Here is a 13888-nt window from a genome sequence, read left to right on the forward strand (position 1 = left end):
TGCACACTTCAATTCTCATGCTTGGGCGATTGGGAATGGGTCATGGAAAAAGACCCGCAGACTTGACTTTCATAGGTAATGCAGTGATCTTGGCACCATACAACAGATTCACTAAACCGTCAGCATATGCACTAGACACATTGGAGATTTGGGCACAAATTCATGATCTTCCATATGGCTATTTCTCATTTCTTAAATCTTTAGCTAGAAAGATCGGCGAGTATGTGTATGTAGAACCAAAGTCACTGATTTCAAGGGTAACTTCTTTCAGGTGTGGGTCAGGATCAACATCAACAAGCCTCTCAAGAACGCAGTTTAACTGGTTAAGGGGGAAGAAGAGAGAGATAATTAAATACATATAACTGAGCACCTTTCCTGCCCTCTCAGGCCATTAGCATTTGTATCCGTTGGATCATCACTGCTAGGCATTATTGGCTATCCAATTGGCTGTGAATCCCACGTAAGTTCCCTGTTAACGACTGTGAACAGTGTTGGGCCGCTGCTCTGGTCACTTTTTTGGTTGTCGCTGATTAAATTGGGCCCAATGGGCCTATAGCAGCCTCTATTAAGTGCAGCCAGAAGCCCAGAAGAGAAGATGACTATTGCGACCGTCGTTCCGTTTGCAAGGTCGCACCCCTCGATGACCTAGGGTGGTGCGCCGCCACACTCACCATCACCGGAAAGAGAGATCAAATCGCCACGCACATCACCGTGGAATTGAGCTACCCAGATTACTTATGTTCTATGGCCAGTCGGTTGTTCCTTTCCCACCCCTCGGCTTCCCTTCACCCGCTCATATCTCCTTCACCCATCTCTTACGTGCGATGGCGACGGTTCTGCTCTCAGGGGCGATGACAAGACGATGGAGATGTTAGGCAACCTTGGAGGTATGCCCGCCTCGTCCCATGCTCAATAAGGCGACGTGCTCCTGGTGGCGCGGGGAGGGAGTTGAAGCCGGAGTCCACCGATGGCGAGGGTCGCGATGCGGGCGGAAGGGGAGGTTGGGAACTCGGTGGCTTCCAAGGCGGTCGTCGCCGATGCAGCCCACAACAACGTTCGGCTCCTCCTCGGTATCACCCCATCCCCCCTCTTTTTTTACTCTAGATTTTGTCTGAGTTTTCGTGGATGTTTATGCCCGACTTTTCTTCTTCAATTCTTAGCATGCATACTAATAAATTCAATTAACATGATTAAAGTGACGCGGAAGAATAAGGAAGGAGGAGTGCGTCCATGGCTTCCATTTCTATTGATTATATACCAGGAATCTTTCATGTGTTTATTTTGAGGTTCAGTCTCCATCTTCCGCTCCCCACCACCCTCGTACTTGTTTAACCGATTAAACCGATTGTTCATTATATTTAGTATCTCAGTGCATGGAGAATCTTTCATTGATGTTCCTTGAGCTGGCTAGAGGGAGCATTCATGATGAAAAGCAGGTAAAGACTGACACGATGCGTGTCGTCGGGCTCCATTATTTGCTGCAGGTGAGTCTCTCTTCCAGGTTAAATTTTCATATAAATTGTTTCTACAAATAATTCGGGCTTTGATTCCTTAACATGTGCATGCCACGTGTTTGATGGAATGCATAATAGAAATCGTTGACTGAATTGTTTCTATTTTTTGCAAACAAGGAGCATAACATGGCCATAGCAGAGGAACCATTGTACTCAACGGTATCTATTTTCTATAAGTGAGGAGCATAACATGGCTATAGCAGATGCCATATGTCATGTTGTTAACCTCAATAGTCAATCATAGCAACTGATGTTCTTCTGAAGCTTAACATAAAATTTATGTCTCATGTACAAGTATGTTGGATTGAGAAGCATCAAAACTAAAGGTTGATCATAAGAAAGGGCGGTTCTAATAACCTTGATATTCTACAAGGTCGACCCGGTGTCCTGCTACTTATTTTGCTCATTGCGTGCCATAAACCTGATCGTGCTGCCCATGACTTCAGTTCTTGCGTGTCGCACGGCTCTGATTCTGCTCCCTCACTATCTCACGGAACCATAGTAAGCTCATTCATGTTCTTCTCTTGCTTCTTGACTTATTCTCCCCTCTTTGTTTGGCCCCTGATACTAAGATTTAGTAGAGTCGGTGTTGAAGTCTGTGTAGTTATGCATGCTTCTTAGAGTATCCCGTGTACCAATATGAATGTTAATGTTCAAAATTTTGCTGCAAACTTGTCGCATCATCATATAGGATTTCTATTATCGACCCTCTGCTACTAAATGAAATTGTATTGGTCTGGAAATAGTACGACAGTGGTCCTCGAAGGTAATGGAAGTTAACAGTACACACAGTGTCATCATGTAAAGTCTCTATTATCGACCCTGTGCTACTAAACGGAACTATATTGGTTTGGAAACAGTACGTTGTCCTGATAGACAATGAAAGTTGACCATAAGACTACACATTATTAATTCTTACTTTCATGCTCATCCCTGGGAAGCTCAGCAAGGATATATATACCATGTCAAGATATTCTTGTATATTAATTTACAACATGAATCCCATTATTTTTGCCTAGCAAGTGATAAGATTTTGTATGTACGACAATTGTGTCTATTTTTCTCAGCATATATTTGTTATTTTCATGCCAAGTTTGACATGACTAGATGTTTTGATTACTGTTATGTAGAATAAAACACAAGTTAAGGTTGTTTTTATAGACTGAGTTTGAAAATAGCATGTGCATGACAGTCAAATTATATACATGTTCAATTCCGGCTTAATAACTTAGTCTTGATGAAAATTGCTAAATATGATACTTTTGTATCTGAGGTGCCGAAGTACTATGGAACAACCGGGGAAACAGTTGATCTTGAGGTATATGGTAGTTTTGGAGGTCAGTTTGGTACTTGTTATATAAGTTGATTTTCTTCAACCAGAATTAGGAAATTGCAAAAAACAAATGTGGCAGCTTCTTACCAGTTTAATATTGTATAAAGTATATTTCTAAAATTCTTTTGACGTTGTTTAGTTCGGAAACACTACTCTTGTTGGGTGACAACCTCACCTACATTTTGATACTATGTCTATAGGTGGTGATTAACTCTTTAGATGAGAATAGGTCTCCTTGTACTTCAGCAAGTAAGATGTGTCAGTGGCATTCTATTTTATGGTGCTGCAAGTTTCTTGAAACTGTTGGTATATATTCTGCATGACATGATATGGCTCTACTCGCTAGGCATATGCTTGTGTCTCACAGTGATGTCCTTCCCATATTTATTTATTCTGCTAAGTAGTTTTAAACTTATGATTGATTTATCTGTCCAACTTATAAATGTTACTAAGTGTGGTACATTTCTATACCACTTTGAAAGGGACATTTGGAGCGTATAGAAAATATAGGGGCGCCTTGGTTTTTTTATATGCACAAAGCTCTTATCTCAATGGTGAAGTTTATAATTCACGTTTATAATTCACGTTTTTTTATATGCACAAAGCTCTTATCTCAATGGTGACCGGTATATTGTAATTATAACTACTTGGCTCTTAGAATTTATCATCTCTTTTCTGATTATTCTACAGTTCTGAAATTGGACAGTATTTGTTCATCGTTGAGGATCAAGGTTCACCAACCATCAATAATTAAGTTGCCAATCAAATGTCGGTTCGGATGGAAAGAGCAAACAAGCCGCTATTTGCCATGAGAACTAACATAGGAATTCTAGCTGATTAGCGTATGGTTTTCGCACTAGACGTATTTAGTACTATCCTCCTAATAATAAGAACAAGTAATTGTGCTCTATTTTCTTTTACTATGCAGAAAGTTTAGTTTTTGTCTTCAATTCCAATCAACTCAATTTTTACTCAACTTTTATTTTTGTGCCACCAATATTAGTTACAAAAAGTCTTACCATATTTATTGTTGAAATGGACGGGCGCATCAACGCGCGCCATCAGTGATCTAGTTCTATGTTAAATATGAATGCTTGCCTGATTGGTGTGTGGTGCGCGGACATCTGGGGCACATATTCAAAGAGTGTGGAGATGGAATCCATCCACCCAAAGCCGTGGTTTTCGAGGACCTCCATGCCTCCAAGTTCTGTAGTGGTGGCCCTGGCCTAGTGTGACACCCCCGATTCAATCGTACACTAATCATACACGCAAATGTGTACAATCAAGATCAGGGACTCACGGGAAAATATCACAACACAACTCTAGACACAAATTAAAATAATACAAGCTTTATATTACAAGCCAGGGGCCTCGAGGGCTCGAATACATAAGCTCGATACACAAGCGTCAGCGGAAGCAATAATATCTAAGTACAGACATAAGTTAAACAAGACTGCCTTAAGAAGGCAAGCACAAAAGCAACAATGATCGAACAGGAAAGGCCTCCTGCCTGGGACCTCCTAACTACTCCTGGTCATCGACGATCTCCATGTAGTAGTAGGCATCCTCCGGGTAGTAGTAGTCGTCTGTGGTGGTGTCTAGCTGCTGGGATCCGCCACCTGGTCGGAACAACAGGAAACAAGAAAGTAGGGGGAAAAGGGGTAGCAAAGCAACCATGAGTACTCATCCAAAGTACTCGCAAGCACCAGATCTATACTAAGTATGCATTGGTATCAAAGGAAGGGATGTATCTGTGAACTGAACTGTGGAAATGCTAGAATAGATGGAAGGGCCTAGCCTATCGAAGACTAGTATCTTCAAGCACCTTGCAGCATATGAAGAGATAAGATTAACATATTATAAGTAATAAGTGTGTTGTAACATTAGCGCCCATAGATCCTTTCTCGACTCCATGCGAGAAAGCAATCCCGGAGCCACATATCCATAACATGCCTCAGCATCCAGTATCCAGTTCTAGTTGATCGGGATACAACTTCGAGCGTCCGTTACCATGGACACGGCTATTCAAATAGATAAAACTTCCCTACAGGAGTGCACCAACTTACCTAACATGCTTGATTAACTCCGGTCGGACACACCATCAGGTCCATGACCGGCCTCGGCTGATCGACACATCGCATTCCTACCTAGGCTCCGCAGGGAGGTCCCCGTCGGTCTACATCATGAGTGCTCAGGGGTCTTGGGCCCATCGCCCTTTGCACTCCGGGTCATTGTGTGTAGGGTGAATACCAGCGCCACCTCTGGCATGGATGGCACGATCCGACCGTGCCACAATGCTAAACTGGATGTCTGCCAGAGCTTTCGGCTAATACATACGACGTCGACTGCCCATACTTATTCCCGCATGGTGGTTAGTGCGAAAAAGGCCAGAGGCCTACTCAGATCACATATCCAAATCGTTAGTGACTTGGGAGAGTGTAGTAACGAGCAGAGACTCACGATCGATGTGACCCCGTCGCCCCGTCTCGTGGACTTATGGCAAGGGCCTAGAATGCCTGGCCGTGCCACTAGAAACTAGCGGGTGCTCTCCGGGCCCGCCCGACTTCACATCAACTCGTAGGTACCCTCATGGTCAACTCGACTCGCAATAGACTGTCAGGAACTCAGGTCCACCTCTACCGACGTGGTACCGCCTATCCCTCCAGTCCTGCAGTAACATTAATTCTCGCGGGTACCCCTCAGGGCTGGCCCGTCTTTAACATGGTTCTGGGGGTAAAGTCAAAGTAACCGTGTATCCAAAATACCAAGGGGGAATCCAAGGAATCACCCTCGATGGAATCCACCCAATGTAATCGTCAAGGTAAACTAGGAGGAATCACCCTCGAGGTTCACGCTCGAGGTGATGTACGACAGAGTCGTATCGGAAGTGGTGAAGGAGGAATGTAAGTGCATCTAGTGCCCCTTAGTGATTTTGGTGTATTGAAGACTTATAGGTTAAGGGACTAATGCGTTTGTGAGTGTACACAGGTCTATAAGTCTATGAGGAGTTTGATATTTACAGAGAAAGTCGACCCCTAAAAATGAAGTTCTTCAACTGAAGACTTTGATATTCTGACGACTTTCTAAAGACGTTGAAAGTGAAGAAATTGGTGTGACCTTGAAGACTTGGTATTCATTTGTGGAACATGAAGCGTGAAGACTTTTGTTTTCGTTTCAATTTCTCCTTCTTGAGTCATAGGAAACACCGTACTGTTAAAGGGGGTCGAGGAAATACTAAGGAAAAATTTCCATGTGATGCTCAACTCAAAATCCTACACCTACCAATCCCTTCGAGTGAAGCCTTTGGAAATCTCATATAGTTCAGTCACTTTCTTCAGTGACAGAGACGAAGTTCTTCTGGTCACTGATGAATTTGTTCTGACTGAGGAGTTAGGAATTCGCCAGTGCAAATTACCTACACAGTGAGGAACATGATAGCCCTGAGGAATTTGAGAGTCAAATTTCCGACCGTTGCTGTGCTGCGCGCCAGCTGTCCCAAAATATCTTATCCACCTAATGGTCATATCATTGAGGGGCATTTATGTCTTATCACGTTGGGCTGCTCCCTAGGCTATAAATAGCCGCCCCCTACAACCACTAGCTGGTTGGCTGCTCCGAGAGAACTTGACACTTGTCATTTGAGAGCAACCCATCCTCCGAGGACTTTGAGCGAAAATCATCGAGTGAGGAAAACCCAAAACCAAACCCCTACAAACCCAAAGTGATTGAGCATCACTGGAGAAATTGATCCTGTGTGGATCCGACGCTTGTTACCTTTGAAGACTGTGCTTCTTCCAGACGGTTAGGCGTCAAGGTCTAGAGCATCCAAGAGGAATTGTGGATCGCCGAGTGACCAAGTCTGTGAAGGTTTGGAAGTCGCCTGAATACTTACCACGAGTGATTGGACGAGATCTGTGTGATCTTAGTTCAAGGAGAATACGGTGAGGACTGGGTGTCCTGAGCTGCGTGCTCAGCGACTGGGTGTCCGGGACTGTGTATCCTCGAGTTTAAATACTCAGCCGCTCCAACCAGACGTACAACTGAGACAGCAGTTGGAACTGGTCTACCAAATCATTGTCTTCACCAACCTAACTGGTTCTATTTCCTCAACCCTTTCATTTCCTCATTACTGTGTTGAGTGTTTGTTCATATCTGTGTTTGAAGACTTTGACTGAAGACTTTCTCAATTTCCTCAGTTCAATTTCTTCAGTCTGTTTGTCTTCATCTTGTGTTATCCTGTGATTACGCTTTCTGTACTCTGTGCTAGTCTTCTTTTCATCATCATGACCATGCTTGTATTCTGTTATGCTTACTTCTGAGTACTTATTCCGCTGCTAATAGTTCTTCGCTAAGGAATTTCCTCACCGGCAAATTCCTCAGTGAAGAATTCATAAAAATCGCCTATTCACCCCCCTCTAGTCGACATAACGCACTTTCAATTGGTATCAGAGCAAGGTACTCCCTTGTTCTGTGTGATTTTGGTTTAACCGCCTGGAGTTTTAGTTATGTCGACCGCAGGTATGAAGAAAGTGACATGCCCTATCTTTGATGGTCATGATTATCCCAAGTGGAAGGCCATGATGAGGAAGCGCCTCATGGCAAGGGACATCGAGCTATGGACCGTCACTGAGATTGGTCTTACTGATCTATGCAAGTCGGCGAACGCAGATGATATTCGCAAATACACTCGACTTGACTTCATGGCGAAGGATATCATCTGTTCCTGCCTATCCAAAGATCAATTCAGGCACATTATGCATCTTTGCAATGCAAAGCTTATCTGGGACCGAATCTCCGACGTCTATGAAGGTCATCGAACCCGTCACGATCCTTGGTTTGAGGACTTCAAGGAATCTCTCAAAACGATGACTTTCGAACCAGAATTATCATCCTCTACATCATGTCTCATGGCAAAGGGTGTCGAGGTAACCGAATGTTCCTCATCTGAATTTAGTGACTGTGAATCTGATGATGATGAATCTGATGATGATATTGAACCTAGCTATACCAAACTTGTTTGCATTGCCACCAAACAACAACATGCCTTGGAAAAGGTTCAAAACATGCTAGACAAAAGTGATGATATGTTGGGTGAAGAAATGGATCACACTAAAGCCCTGACTGAAAATCTTCAGAGACTTCAGTCTAGGTTTGATAACCTTCAAAGTCATCATAACACTCTCTTATCTGATCATGAGAAACTTTCTTATGAATTTCTTCAAAGAAAGCAAGATCTTGAGAAGCTAAGAGTGAGTTATGAAGATCTTCAGAAGGAGCGCGATTCATTACTAGCTCAACAAATCAGCGCTTCTCAGGAAGAAGTTGTTCCTCCATGCTTAAAGTGCATTGAACGTGAATTTGCTAATTCTTCACCTGAATGTTCAAATGCTTCAACTGTTACAAATTCTTCACCTGCCTCTGCTATCACTAATTCCTCATCTGAGGACATTGCTAGTATCACTGACGATGCAGGGCTGAAGGAATTGTACATGACAGGCATGTACAAAAGCCTCAAAGGGCATCAGACTCTTTGTGATGTGCTTAAAAAGCAGATCCTCAACAGAAACCCTAGGAAAGAGGGTATCGCCTTTGAGAGGAAACTTAATGCTGATGGAACATATTGGAAGCCTGAGCAGTACCCCAAAACCTCATGGGTTGCTGCAAAGGGACCTCCAGTTGATCCATCTAACTTATCTGGCTTTACATGTGAATCTCCTCATCCTTCTGATGATTCATTTGACTCCAACTATAAACTGTTCAAAAATCAGAATGGTGAAGTATTTGCTAGATATGTTGGCACTAACTGTAGGAATGGTTCTCCCATGAAGAAAATCTGGGTTCCCAAGAAGTGCCTTGAAAGTCTTCAGGTGAATGTCCTCATGACACCACCAGTGAAGAACAGGAACCCCAGATCAAATTCTTCATATGGATCAAATTCCTCAAATGGATCAAAGTCCTCATATGATTATCATCGTGCTAACAACTCTGTTTCGCAGGGTAGAGCTAAGGGCTATGAATATGTGCATTATTCTTCAAACCATTATGTTCATAAGTCCTCGAAGAATTTCTCTGCTTATTCATATGCTTACCCTAACCCCTCTTATGTGAAACGAAATGGTTTGGCTTCTATGCCACCATTCTCGTATGGTGCTCGCAGAGTGATGAACTCTTTGCCACCCCTTCAGATGTGGGTGGTGAAGAAAAATAACTAATCTCTTTTGCAGGGTCAGGTCTCCAGACGTGCCTTAACGTCTGAAGAATTTGCTGGGGACCTGACAAAATTGCCTGAAAGGACGCAGGCGAATCATGATGAAATAAACTTTCACACGTCCTCCTACTGCTATATCTGTTTACTGCTTGATGAAATTCATCTGATGAACTTGATATCATATTCTTCATTGATGAAGCATATGAGATTGTAAGTTACACTAATTCATCTTCAGGATGATCAACCCAAAACCACTGAATGGGTCCTCGATAGTGGATGTACAAATCACATCACTGGTGACAAGAATCTTTTGATGGATGCTTCCTTATCACCATCACATCTGAAGCACATCATCTTTGCTGACAAAGGCAAAAGTCAGGTATTGGGTCTTGGTAAGGTTGCGATCTCTAAGGATAAACACATGGACAAAGTCATGCTTGTTGAGTCCTTAGGATACAACCTCATGTCAGTCTCAATGCTTTGTGATCTTGATATGGTTGTTGTCTTTGGCAAGTATCGCTGTGTTGTGATTATGGAAGCTGACAATTCCAAAGTCTTCGAAGGCTTTAGGAGAGGAGATTTGTATATTGTTGATTTCTCTACAGGACCACAACCAGCCATGTGTCTACTTGCAAAAGCTTCTGAAGGCTGGCTATGGCATCGACGACTTGGTCACGCAGGCATGAGGATTTGCACACGCTTGCGAAGAAGAAGCATGTCATTGGCATTGAGAATGTCAAATTCCTCAAGGATCATTTATGCGGAGCCAGTGAAGCTGGAAAAATGAGCAAGGCCAAGCATCCAACGAAGACTATCATGACCACTACTCGTCCATTCGAATTGCTTCACATGGACCTCTTCGGACCTAATCATTACTTAGCAGTCACTAATGATGCATCTCTATATGGTTTTGTCATTGTTGATGATTACTCTCGATATACATGGGTACACATTGTTACTTACAAACATGAAGTGCAGGAAGTCTTCAAACGTTTTTCCTCAAGGGATTCAACCAACTTTGGTGTGAAGATCAAGCACATCAGAAGTGACAATGGAACTGAGTTCAAGAATTCCAGTCTTGATGACTATCTTGATGAACTTGGTATTACTCATGAGTTATCTGCTCCCTACACTCCTCAGCAAAATGGTGTCGTAGAGCGCAAGAACAGAACTCTTGTTGAGATGGCTCGCACTATGCTTGATGAATACAAAATGCCTCATCGTTTTTGGATTGATGCAATTGATACTGCGTGCCACATCATCAACAGAGTATATCTTCACAAATTCTTCAAGAAGACGGCCTATGAACTCCTCACTGACAAGAAACCCAATGTGAGTTATTTCAAAGTCTTCGGTGCTAAATGTTGGATTAGAGATCCTCACCACAATTCTAAATTTGCACCAAAAGCACATGAAGGTTTTATGCTTGGTTACGGAAAGGACTCGCACACCTACAGAGTCTTCAACATTGTTCTTCACAAGATTGTTGACACTGTAGATGTGCGGTTCGATGAAACTAATGGCTCGCAAAGAGAGCACCTACCTTCTGTGTTAGATGAACCAGCACCTGAGGATTCTATCAAGTTCAAGGCAACTGAGGATGTCATTCCTACTAAAAAATTTGCTGAAGAATTCATTCCAGATCATGAAGAACATCGAGTTGATACACCTGAAGAAAATGCTGAGGAAAATGGTGCTGAAGAAAATGCTGATCAAACTCCTCAGCGACAACCAGCTCATCCTCGCGTTGCAAAAGAAGTGAAAGTGGAGAAGATCATCGATGACATTAGAGCACTAGGTCCTCTCACACGCTCAAAAGCTTCACATTTATCTAACTTTTGTGGGCACTATGCTTTTGTCTCTATCACAGAGCCCACTAAGGTAGATGAAGCATTTTTGGAGCCGGAGTGGATTCAAGCTATGCAAGAAGAATTACATCAGTTCGAGCTTAACAATGTCTGGGAACTGGTCAAACGTCCAGATCCTCGCAAGCATAATATCATTGGCACAAAGTGGATCTACCGCAACAAGCAAGATGAAAATGGCCTTGTGGTGAGGAATAAGGCACGACTGGTAGCTCAAGGCTACACACAGGTTGAAGGAATTGATTTCGATGAAACTTGTGCACCTGTTGTTAGACTTGAGGCTATTCGCATATTACTTGCTTATGCTAACCATCATGATATCATCTTATATCAAATGGATGTGAAAAGTGCATTCCTCAATGGTAAGCTTGAGGAAGAAGTATATGTTGCTCAACCCCCAGGTTTTGAAGATCCAAAGAATCCTGACAAAGTCTTCAGACTTAATAAGGCCCTCTATGGCCTCAAGCAAGCCCCTCGGGCGTGGTATGATACATTGAAGGAATTCTTCGTGAAGAATGGCTTCACACCCGATTCACTCGACCCTACTCTCTTTACTAAATCTTATGATGGTGAACTGTTTATGTGCCAAATATATGTTGATGACATTATCTTTGGCTGTACTGACCAACGTTATAGTGATGAATTTGCCTATATGATGAGTGAAGAATATCAAATGTCTATGATGGGAGAGTTGAAATTCTTCTTAGGTCTTCAAATTCGTCAACAACGCAATGGCATATTCATATCTCAGGAGAAATACCTCAAAGATGTACTGAGGAAATTCGGCATGCAAGATTGCAAAGGCGTCAAAATTCCTATGCCCACAAAAGGCCATCTATGCACTGATGAAAATGGTATTGACTTCATCACAAGGTATACCGCTCCATGATTGGTTCTTTATTGTACTTATGTGCATCTAGGCCAGATATAATGCTTAGTGTTTGCATGTGTGCCCGATTTCAAGATGCACCGAAGGAATCACACCATAAGGTTGTGAAGCATATTCTTCGATATCTAGCTCACACACCAACACTAGGATTATGGTACCCCAAGGGCTCTGCTTTTGATCTCATTGGATATTCTGACTCTGACTATGTTGGTGATCGTGTGGACCGCAAGTCAACTTCTGGCACTTGTCATTTCCTCGGACGATCTTTGGTCTGTTGGTCCTCGAAGAAACAGAACTGCGTATCACTGTCCACTGCGGAAGCTGAATACATTGCTACTGGCTCTTGCTGTGCTCAACTGCTTTGGATGAAGCAAACACTCAAGGACTATGGCGTCAACGTGAAGAATGTGCCTCTCCTCTGCGACAATGAGAGTGCCATCAAGATTGCTCACAACCCAGTTCAGCACTCGAAGACAAAGCACATTCAGATTCGTCATCATTTTCTTCGTGATCATGTGTTGAAGGGCGACATCTCCATCGAGCACGTGAAGACTGAAGAACAACTAGCTGATATCTTCACTAAGCCCTTGGATGAGAAGAGATTTAGCAAGTTGCGGTGTGAGCTAAATATCTTAGAATCTTCGAATGTTCTTTGAAAAGTACACACATCCTAACACTTATGCAAAATTGATGACTTAGATGTGCAACACATGAAGAAACGTTTTTCTTCAATCAATGAAGAATAACACTCTAAGTGTGAAGAAATTAATGAAGAATTTGATTCTCAGAACCCTACGACAATTGTACGCGGTGTCTGAAATCATCATTCTTATACGGTGGGTCACGCCACCACAAAAAGTTGAAAATCTTCAATTTGAGTTTTTCTTAGTTTTGAAATTCTTCAGTTTTTCAAATTCTTCAACTTTTCAAAATCTTCACTGTTTCCTTCATTTTTCTTCATTGGCTATATATATATATATATATATGTGAGTTTATGTCCTCTACAGCATTCACTTATAGCTATTTCTTCAAGTTGTTTTTTTCTCTGCTAAGTGAATGTGATTGGACCCTTCCCCCTCTATGCTATACTCAACCCAATCTATTCACAAATTCTTCATATGCGTTCTATTTGAAACTCGTTCAAAATCTTCACTGTGTCCTTGTCAGCTGAAGAAATTGCGAATGAAACTTTAAAACAAATCTTATCCAAATTTTCGGTTTTGCCGCTCAAACCGTTCCGCATCCCACGATGCATTATTTTACTCACCCACGACCGTACACGATCTCCACTACACAGTACGTGGGTGACACATGTCGTGAGAAGGAGAATGGTCAGGGGCACGTTCGTCCCAAATCTTCGGGCGAATAGTTTTTCACCATGTCTATAAATACCCCTCTCCCCTTCCTCACTTCATTTACTCCGCTCGATCGATACTCTCTCACTCGAGCTCCTCAAACCCTAGCGCCGCCGCTACTCCATCGTCGCCGGTGAGGAAGAGCTTCACTGCCTCGACCTCGTCGCCGTCGTACTCATGCCGACCGCGGAAATCTTCACTCCGCCGCCGCCGTAGCTGTCTTCCTCTGCCAAGTTAGGGTGTGGGAGATCTTACCTGACGAGCTTCACATCTGTTCTTCTCAGTTCATCGTGTTCTTCACTTCGGGTAATTAAAAGTTACTTTTAGTGCTCACTTTGATTCTCAAACTTTCCTAAAAATCTTCAAAGGTGTTTATTCTTCAAATCTTCACACATATGAACACCACACATCATATGATCTTGAACTGTTTCTCTAAGCAATCATTTTCTTCAAGATTCCCTAATTGTGTGGATCTTCGATCTGTACAACTCTGGAACCTAAGACAAGAACGCTTAGTGAAATTCCTCAAGGTTCATCTGGTTAAATTCCTCAAAACTTGTTCTTTTCGAAAAACCTTCTCAGAACGCATATGACCTCTCCGAATTCCTCGCACCTGTACTCTGTTCACAGGTACTCATGTCTGCTGCTGAATCACTAGGTTCTCATCAACTTAACTCATTTGTAGCGTTCCTCGAAGAAAAACTGCATACTTCTTCAGAGAACT

Source organism: Triticum dicoccoides, chromosome 4B (genome assembly GCF_002162155.2).
Source record: "Triticum dicoccoides isolate Atlit2015 ecotype Zavitan chromosome 4B, WEW_v2.0, whole genome shotgun sequence".
Lineage (NCBI taxonomy): Eukaryota > Viridiplantae > Streptophyta > Magnoliopsida > Poales > Poaceae > Triticum > Triticum dicoccoides.